The 11,234-nt window shown below is 32.7% G+C and overlaps 1 long non-coding RNA gene across 1 annotated transcript; it reads left to right on the top strand.

Moving 5' to 3' along the window:
* Positions 1–3,311: 3,311 nt before the first annotated feature.
* LOC132728933 (uncharacterized) lies at positions 3,312–11,234 on the top strand. Its single transcript, XR_009625548.1, has 2 exons — positions 3,312–3,762; positions 8,859–11,234. It is a non-coding gene; the product is annotated as an uncharacterized LOC132728933 (long non-coding RNA).

Genomic DNA, 11,234 nt, shown 5'->3' with positions numbered 1-11,234 from the left:
CTGCGGCTCTACTGTTCACATCTTTTAATTTGCGTACACGATTTGTACAAGAGACAAATATTGGAACGTTTCCCTAATTTACAATAAAAAAAGCAATATATTTTTAAACAAATTATCTGTGAAAGCTACAAATAACAAGGTGTACGTGTATTTCTGCCTGACTGTTCTCATTATTAATTTAAAAAAAAATTCCTTAAAATCTTGTTACTTTAAAGAATGATGGCATGTTTGTGAAATTTAAGAAGAGTTCGGTTACATGTCATGTAACGAGTCATAAGCCATAAAATGCCCTCAAAGCATCGTTTTCATTTAAAAAAGGATAGTTTAGATAATGTTTGTGTAAACATACGCATTTATAAATTTGCTTAATTAATAGTTAATTTCACATATTGCACTGGAGAGATCTTTTTCTGATCTTTAAATTAAAAAATGTGTTGATAAGGATTGAACACCGATTAAGCTGGTGCTAAACGCGTAAGAGATGTCGCTATTTCCATAATCACGCGTGAACAGACTAAATGAAACCAACTCTGCAATGGTCTAATGCTCGTAAGAAGTTTTGTTTTGTTTCACTTTATCTTGGGTGATCGCTTTACAAAAGTATAAGTTTAAGGAAGACAACGTGATAACGAAAGACCTATAACTTATCCCGAGACATTTTGCATCATACAAGGAATAAAACATTTCAATTTCAGAAAATTGATCTTACGAAAGCCATTTAAATATACTATGAGAAGTATCTTATTGTTGTTTACTGGGCTCGCTTTATCTGCATGTGATATATATGCATTCATTGAAACACTAGTCATGAAATGGAGAAATGTGTTTTTTTTAATATTTAATGTATAGAATGATCATTTCAACACAGCTCCATACCATATGTTGTTACATAATGTAAATACAGGTCATTTTCTAAACCTGAGAATTTTCCCAAAATTAACCAAATGCAGCTGCGCCTCAAGTGAATTATTTCAGTATGATGCTGTAGGCGTTTTTGACAACAGACAGAAATGTTCTATTATATTTTGTGACTATGTATCTTGAACATTGAAATTTGATACAGTACTGTATTTAATATGATAGTTAGACGACTGTTTTTTCCAGTTAATGTAAAAAAAGTTTCGTCTCTTGGAAAAGTGAAAAGAGATTTTATCCAAAGGATGGAGTAAATATTGAATATAAAGATTTCTGAATAGAAATATATGAATTATGTATTAGCAAGGCCGTCGTCGATGGTCCGGCCGGTCCGGCCTTGGCCGGACCAATATTTTGGCCAAAAATGAGTAAAAAAACCCCCAAAAAACAAAAACAAAAAAACACGCATCGCTGATTAGCAATTTGACACTTAACTGGCCCCTTATGCAATACGCGGTTACATACAAACATGACGCGAAGAAACAAATGGACACTGTTAATTGACCAGGTATTTGTAGGGGTCCTACGAAGTTAAATGTGAAGTTAATTGACATCGACGTGGCTTCGGACAGTTCACCGTATATACATGTATATATATGTGCATTATGAATATCTTGAACTAGTATGCCTGAATTCTCCGAGAACTTGATAATATTTTATTGATTGTACACGGCAACCGTTCAAAAGTCATATTTTTATCACATATCCGTGCCGTTTTTGCGACTCCGTGAAAATGGTATTGCACGGCCGTGCATATATTTTGACATCATTTGCGTTATACACACTAAATGTTAGCGTTTTTCTATGGGCGTCAATGAAAAATGGTTGCTCTTCACTTCAAAAGGTACTTATTTTTGGTATGTAATAAACAGAATATTGAATTCGTGTAAGTTCATTACTGAATTTATTGAACTCGTTGAATAAAATATTATACTCGCCAGAGGCTCGAATAATATATTTCCATTCAACTCCTAACATAAATTCAGTAATAAACTCATTCAATTACTCTATTACATAATTACAGTGCAGGACGTGTTCCGGCCTAAGTATTTTGAAGCAATCGATCTTGCCATGGCCAGTGTTAAAGAGAGATTGGACAAACCGAGATATCGCGTACTTCAGAACGTGGAGGATTTATTTATTAAGGCCGAACAACCTTTGAAGACCGTTCACTAGAAAACTTGGTTTTTGTTTGTGATTATTTGGCAACGATATTAACAGTGACATCTTATAGGTGCAGCTTCAGCTGCTACGTTCACATTTTGACAAATCAGAAAATAGTACTGTTACTCTACCTGACGCTTTGAAATTTGTGTCAAAACAATCGGTGCAAGAACAGAGGTCATTGTGTTGTTAAAGAATTTGTTAGTAATGCCTGCTGCTAATGCTACCAGTGAAAGGACATTCTCGGAGCTCAGAAGAATAAATGTGAAAATACACAGGGAGATAATAAGAACGGCGAATGCATTGTTGTAGAATAATGCACTCTTCGGGCCTTCTTTGTTTATATAGAAAAAATTCCGATAGTGTTAGAATGTTTATTTTTCATTCGCCAAATATCAATTACATGTATTCATCTTTTATGTTCACCTGTCCGTCCGTTATGCAAACCTTAAATTTCACCCTAAAAAATAACGACGCACTTACATCTGTAAAAAAATCGTTGACATTTTACTATGACATGTTCTAGCGACAGGCTGTAAAATGTGCCAAATATATGGGAAAACGCCCCTAAGAACATCCTAGAATAAAAAATTTTCCGGGGGAGCATGCCCCCGTACCCCCTAGATTCTGGCTAAAATCTGGCTAAAATCTACCAAATTGGCCGCACCAATCACAAAATCGTGACGACGGGCCTGATTAGGCATTACTCATAAGTCAGTCAAAACTTTAGGATGGGACTGATTTGTATTTATAGAAGGTTAGTAGACACTTTTCCGAGAATCTGCAGAAGCAGGGCGAAGGGCGAAAGATTTAAAAATTCTTGCATTATTCTTTCATGAAAAAATAAAAATATACTTCTGATTCGGTAATTCCGGGATTTGTTAATTTTGTGTGTAACGATACCGCTTTTGTCATACTTTTACATGAAACATGTTATTTTTAGAAATATAGAATAGTTATGCACATTGAAAGCTGATTTATTTCAATTCAATTGTGTTATCTATTTTCATTGTCAAACCTTTATTCAAATAATGCCCTCCATCCTGCACTAAAGCTACGCTCCCTTCGCAGCTTACTGAATACACTCCCGTTACTTCAGACCGCTGCTGTAATACCCGTCGATTCATGATATTGACCTTTACCGTGAACTTTAAACGACCAATGAAAGTTTTCCAAATTCCAAAACAGCCTAAAATCTTTATACGCATTTTCATTGGTTGAAACAGATGACGTGTGTACAAAATTATAAATAGACGGGTATTTCCTCAAAATTATGTAAACAAAATACAAGAAATAGCGTAACCGGCGCCAGACATCATTACAGAAGTTTGTTTTTCGTGCAACCATTGAACAAAATTTGGATACATTTGATTTTCTCAACATGGTCATTTAAGTAACTTTGTTTTTCAAGGAAAAGCGCACCTTCATCGACATAATTTGCGAGAGAAACCAATTTTCGCGATCTAGATTTACAGTAGCCTACTGTACATCGGAATAAAAGACATTGACAGGACAAATTTGTATGTCTACTGTACTCTGATTCAGACAACTCTATATCATGTGTGAGGAAGATGCACCTATAAGTAAAGTTGAAGAGAATAGAGATTGTACTGTATTTGATAAAGTAGCCAATAGTACACCAGTCTGATCTGCAGGTGTCAAGACAGTTCAGGTGTCAATATGGTATGAATTTTGATTTATGTTAAAACATTTGAGTTTGTGATAATGTGTTAGTAATGTGACATTATTTTTCACTGTCCAGATTGTTTCAATAGACAGACTTGAATTTAGTCCAACTAATTAGACTTGTCAAAGAGACACCGAGATAATTTTGGACGGGCGCTGTCTTTTTCCAAGTCCAACCACGAACTGCATTTTTATGCACGGACGCTTCCCAATTAGAAGTTGTTGGGAGCGAAAACTAGAAAAGTTTCAAAGAAACAGTCTACATTACCTGAAAGAGAATCGTTTTTTATGCAAGGTTCCAAATTATCATACTTCAAAGTCGAACAGAAGTCTAAATATTCCACTTTAATTTTTTTAATCGTTGAAAATTATTGAAAGCGGCCATATTGGAAAACGGTGTCATGGTAAAATTGTAAACACTGGTAAAATCCATGGTGTAACACAGGTATCGACGGCAATCGATTGTATTTGCCAAGCTTTATTATACAATTTGTTTATGTTATTTATATGAATTATTGCAGGAATAACTCTTTTATTCACACACAAATATTTCAGCATTAAAAAGAGAATGTGTAAAGGAAATTATGATAACCTTACTTAGAAATTAAATAGTTTATGATGTCCGATGTCAGATCATACTGCATTTAAGTCCGTTTAAATTGTCAAATTAGATATTATTAAGTTGGAATTTTTAACATCTGTGATCATTAGGTGAAATTTCTGAACTACCTTTTTATTTTATAACCCTGCCATGATTTCCCACATACGAAAATACAATGTAATTGTAGGTACATCTTAATTAATGAATTATAATTATACTATACATGATGAAGCAAAGAAGAATTTCAATTTATATTACACTCCATATCATTTTCTAGTTTATTTTCTTTAAAAGAAATTGAGGACGGTTGTGTATGGGAAGAAGTTCAAAACAACCCAAAATAACTTTAAAACTCTGAAAAAAAATCTTAAAATTTCAAACTATAAAATGGAATTTCAGACAGTCCTCAGTAAAATATAATTGTCGCACAGATTTGACGGGGTTTATGATAAAAACACAGCAAGCGGAAATTTAGTGACCGTTATTTAGATGTTGAATAGCATAACAATGTAAGACAGATGGGAGAAATGTTGGAACGACTGTCGCAAAAGGCACCAAAACCTCTGATACCCATTAAAAATTCCATGTTATCTAGTTCCCGTTGAACGGCACCTCGAATGTGTCACATTGAAAGTTCCATGATTACCGCCGTATTATGTACACATCTGTGCATGGATGTTGATTAAAAATTTCAACATTATTATGTTTAAGTGATCAATTCTGTTTAAACCGGCGAAAGGGAGCACTTGCACCTACCAGAGCCGTCTTTGGCACTCCTGTGTATTTATGTTTCGTTTTTTTTGGGTGGTTTTTTTTTTTGGAGGGTGGATACATGAATGTGGATAAGTCTTTTCTGTTTCTTTACATTTCTTTGCTTGCTTGCCGAACCTTGTACATGTATTGATAATCATTATATGTTTGTTACGGTTCGGTATACATGTATACAATATGATAAACAAGATGAACAAGGAAAGGCGGCGTTCATTGAACGCAACCCCCACACGACCCAGGAACATGAACCATTGGCAAGGAGCCCAGGGGGATCCTAAATTAAAACGGGACAGGGCGCAAGGGAGAGCACGGTCATGCTTATCACTAAAATGTAACTGAGAAGGAAATCAAAGAAAATAAATAAATGAATGATTAATAGGACCACTAAGTTAACGAGCACAGGGGAAGGGGATAGGAAATTCGGGGAGGGGGCGAAATAAAGAAATAAAACTAGGGGCAAAGGGAAGATACTTACCAAAGACGAGAAAACAACAAGGGACACAAACAAAAGAGTCACCAAAACAGTATGAAACAGGACCACTAAGTTAACGGGCACAGGGGAAGGGGATAGGAAATTCGGGGGAGGGGGCGAAATAAAGAAATAAAACTAGGGGCAAAGGGAAGATACTTACCATAGACGAGAAAACAACAAGGGACACAAACAAAAGTGTCACCAAAACAGTATGAAACAACAAGACATACACCTTATACATTTATAAGTCTCTTAATCTGTTCATTTGAAAATTCTGATCTTCTCAATGACTTTTTTTTAATATCCTCTACTTAAAATTTATTTCAATTAAAATATGTGACCCTTCCTTTATAGTTACACATCATATGGCTGGATCACAATAAAGTTCCTTTTTAGTAAATTAATAAAGTATGTCAAGAAGGCATTTAACTTTATCAATAGGTTTAATATGGTATTATATATCGGCAATCGGTGAAAAAGAGCTCTTGAAATATTATTTGTACAAATACTGAATAATTTGAAGTGTATTTCAAATAGTTTCCTTCAATATTTCTTTTACGTTCTTAATTGTCATATAAATATGCATGTATAAATGAAGTCAGTATTTTATCCGAGAGTGACATTTGGCAGTCATTAGCAGTAAACAAGAAGGCAAACCACCAATTGATAAATGTTGAGTACATGTATTAAAATATTTAAAAAATATGAAACAAAAGTACTTGTACGGAGCCTATTTGCGACCATTGCATTTAGGTTAAATAGAATGATACTTTTCAATAGTATTTAATAATGCACACATTTATTAAAAAATAATGAATAGATTTATTTCCCCCCGATATTTTGTTTAATTTAATCTTCATGCGTAACCCACACTTACCTGCTAGACACACTGGTAGCTACTACCAGCTTTCACGGAATCGATTTTTTACGATGACGTCATAACATGTCCGCCGAAGATAGAGTAGACAGTACAAATTTGAAATAAATCGAATGTATGCGTTAAGACAGGTACAATCTAATATTTTTTCTAGGAGAAGTTAGTACTAAAATTTATATTCTATTGATCTTTAGAGGTAATTGAAGTTACTTTCAGGTTTAAGCAGTAAAAATCAGTCCAAACTATCGATAGTGTTACCGGTAGATTTTCCGTGCGTAAAAATGACAGTTAAAATTAGGCGTAACGGTTTGACAGTAAGAAAAAAAAGTCTGTAAAATGGGTCAAACCGTTCACGCCAAATTAATTAGGCTAACTTGAATTGTGATTGAACAAAAATTAATGATAGTTGATCAGTGATTCCTAAATATAAAAAGACTGCCACACTTTTTTAATAAAATGACAGCCACACTTTTTTAATAAAATGACAGCCACACTCCTTTAATAAAATGACAGTTTATGAAGGATATTTACAAATATTTTTGTGGTTAACGGGATTTATTTACTCAGTTATTTTAATTTAAATGATCACAGAATCATGACAAATGCATACCTACCAAGGAAAAACATGATTCAGCACCCTTAAATTAGCATTACTAAATGTGAAATTTCTCAAATTGGCCAGCTTATCTTTCAATATGGACTAAAGCATTTATCAATTTGAAAAAGACTCTTCACAATTTGTAGTGACTGAAAAGTGAATAGTGCAGACCATGATCAGATCTTACAACACAGATGTGCCTCCACAATAGTTTCTTAAATTCTATAAAGTGTTAAAATTGTATAAAATATGTAACCATGCAGCTTAACAGAAATTTAATCTATGTGTGCATGGAATATAGAAAATTAAATTAACTTTAGTTTAAGAGAAATCAAACACTGTATGAAATAATTGCTACTTAATTATTAAGTAGCAATTATTTCATACAGTGTTTGATTTCTCTTAAACTCTTTTACAATTGTTGTTTTTTTGTGTTTTTTTTTATTGTTTTTTTTATAAACAAAATACAAATGTAATTGTATTTAGAAATTCTAAAATATTCACTATATTGATATTCATTTCATTTTGTTAACAAGAATATGTGAAGCTGTAGATGATATGTTTTGAAATTGTTACATATTAATATAAACATTTACAAGATATCTTCCAGATTTAACACAATAGAGTAATTTATGTGGCTTTTAAATAAAAAAATCTTGTAACTGTTATCATAATTTATATATTAATTAATATAAAAGGACCATTACAGTTATCAAAATTGATTTATTAATATACATGTCAGGGTTATGCAGGAGATTAATGCTTTTCATGTATTAAAAAAACAACTTATAATGAGGGCCCAGTGGATTTGTTCTTTACTTGAAAGTTGAAAACACAAACCTTTTTTAGGCAAAGACTGTTAGGAGCGTTTGGCATATGTGTTTATATTTATTTGACCTTTATAGCTGAATGGCTTAAAGTTTAGTATTCATTTGTCTAAATACTAGAACAGAACATTGCTTCATGGACAGTCAAAGTTCTTGACAAGAAATGTAAATAAGACATATGAGCCGCGTCATGACAAAACCAACATAATGGGTTTGCGACCAGCATGGATCCAGAAGAGCCTGCACATCCGCGCAGTCTGATCAGGATCCATGCTGTTCGCTATCAGTTTCTCTACTTGTTATAGGGTTTGTGAGCAAACAACATGGATCCTGATCAGACTGCGTGGATGCGCAGGCTGGTCTGGATCCATGCTGGTCGCAAACCCATTATGTTGGTTTTGTCATGACGCGGCTCAATTATATATCTTCCAAAATCCATAGGTCATTTGAAATGTAAAGAGTTTGTTATAGTTATATTACTCTTGGGAGAAGTTAGGCACAAATATCTGTCTTATAGAGTGTTTAAGGTCACATAATTACAGGCTGCCTAAAAAACAAAGTTACTATTTAAGTTTGGCCATGATAGCTACAGGGATTTTACTATTCCCAAATGTAAGGTGCTTATGGGGTATTGAAAGTATAAATTAAATAGTAGCTCAGAAGGAAATATTTTAGGAGATAATTTAATTTCAAATTTTAAGTTTCTGCATTTTGACAGATTTCTGTAGATGTTTAAATGGATCAACACCATTTACTTGTTATCCTCTTCTGAAATAAAGGTGGACTACTAGTATATTTTGACATTTATTAACATATAGATGGTTATTTTCTTTGAACAACAGGACTGTTACTGTATAATTAAATGATGTTTTCATACTGTACAATTCTTATATACAGTACTCCATACATGTTTATAATTGAATTAATGTCATAACTTCTGTTTTTAGGGTATATGACCAAAACCAGAAAGATGTGTTTCATCCAGTGTTCACTGTTCACAGGGGTTGAAGAGCTTTGCTAGCACTTACAGCTACAGCTAGGCCAACAGATTGTGCCAAATAAACATTGTGTACTAGGTACATGTATAATAACCATTAGAAATAGTACAGTTGAACTTGAAGGCAGAAAAACATAGAAGAAATCAGTGATCAAAGTATCTGTGGATCTGAGAGTGGGAAGTAAATGTTATGAACAAATGTCTTATGTGATTAACATGCTTTTACAGAAGATAAAATAATGATTTTGGACCTTTTTTATTTATTTTAAAAATAAAATTTGGGATGAAGAGTTATTTGACATACTACTACACCAAATATCAAATCAAGTCATCAATCAGAGTCAAATAGCAGTCTTAAAGTCTTCATAACTGCAAAAATGTTGAAATATGGTTAGACTACAATACTTGGACAGTATGGACCATCATCAGTATATGATCAAATACCTGCATTCAACATATTGATTAAGTTTAAGTAACTTAGTGTTGGAACACTTCCTCATGGAATTATTGTATAGTGTGTAATTTCAGGTCAAGGTTTTGTCCAGGTTTTGTCCAAAATGATAAGTTTTTTGAAAGGCAACACTGTCACACATAATCCTTTGCCAAATTCATGAAAACTACACATGTATTGGTGCTGCAAGTTGTGACATTTGTCAGAAAGATGTAATGATGGAAATTGTAGAAATTTATTTTCACTGGTATTTTGAAATACATGTGCATGTGCAATTTAAATTTTTACACAGTTATATAATCAGAATATTTTAAGTTTCCTTTCAACACTCACATCAAATGGCTGTACATAGGTTTAAAATTCTGGCATCATTTTCCATGAAATTTAGGTCTTTTCTTATACAATTTTGTAATTTTTAACATTAGCTGATTCTTAAACTTTAAAATTCACTGTGTGAGATATTGTGTAATACATTAAGGATGTAACAAGTTGAATTTTGTTGACATCATTTTCTGCCCACATCAGGTACCAGTATTTTGTGAATGATATCCCTTTTATAAATTTGAATTTATAGGGTATCGACAGTATCTATGTTATTACTGTTGCTTATTTATAAATGAGATAGCTCTTTTAATTAGTTAACAATGAGTTATGTCTATTTTTTTCATAGTCTTGAATAAATGTAGATCTGCAGGAACCTATGTTATAATTACATTGTAAATGATTGCATTTGAACTGGGGACATTTGTTTCACATTAGCATCATATCATAAAGAACAAGTTGCATAAATCCTGCATGATTATATTTGTTTAGGAATATGGTTCCTGTTCCAAAGTTAGATTTTTTAATTCAACTTGTAATGTCTGAACTAACAGTTTTGCTTTAACATGAAATTATTTATGGGATATTTGTCATTTATGACAACATAATAAGACCTGCAGCCTTTCTTTAAATGCTTTTAGATGTTACCTATATGATTTTGAATTTTGCAAAATGTAAGCATTGATGCAAAATTATATCAACCCTTAGCCTGTAGAGTTTATAAATGGACATGTCTGGCTTATATATTTAAAAGTGTTTATTATCATTTTGGGTACATTATTCATCAGGATGAAAAGTTAAAGTTAGTGAGACACTAGTGTGGAGCCTGTTCAGTCTCCATAGCCTGGCTTTATACTGCTGGCAAAGGCTAATCACTTAGCTTATTTACAATGAAGCATGAAAATAGCCAATTACACTGTCCTATGGATAATGCTAAATTACAACAAAATAATATGACCTATTTTGAGTAATAGCCTCATAAACCAGATACTGTTCTGGCCATCTTTTGGCACTTGTCAACATATTTATATATATAATTAGCTCACATGTCACAAAGTGACATTAAGATCTTTTTTGATGTAACAATGTGAATGGGTATCATAATTTCACTGAACATAGTAACAATATGACTGGGTATCCGAGTATTAAACCAGTGCTGAAGGCACAAATTGTACTTTAAAACCTGAAATATTCAAACAAGCTTAAATATACATTGCCTACTCAATAGCTAGATTATCCTAACCTATATATATTTAGTGTTCTGGTCAAGTTTGATCTTGTTTTTCTATTGTTACTATTGGCTTAGGATGTTAACTTCATAGGAAAAGATATTTGTCAATTTATCCCTGTGATTGTGAGTGACCTTACAGCCAACTTATGTACTCTTATTTTTGTTATGTTTATGTGATCAACCCTTGATACATTATATTTTAGGACTGTGGTATATGTGTATGTTAAATCAATAAAATGTTGCATTTGTAATTTCATATTACATATTGTTTTGAGAATGAAGACTTACATGTACAGGTGTGAAATAAATTCATTGATGATCTA

The sequence above is a fragment of the Ruditapes philippinarum genome, unplaced genomic scaffold (assembly GCF_026571515.1).
Source record: "Ruditapes philippinarum isolate M1 unplaced genomic scaffold, ASM2657151v2 ctg989_1_1_1_1, whole genome shotgun sequence".
NCBI lineage: Eukaryota > Metazoa > Mollusca > Bivalvia > Venerida > Veneridae > Ruditapes > Ruditapes philippinarum.
The sequence above is the reverse complement of the archived record's forward strand: the minus strand, read 5'-3'. Positions and strand labels throughout refer to the sequence as shown.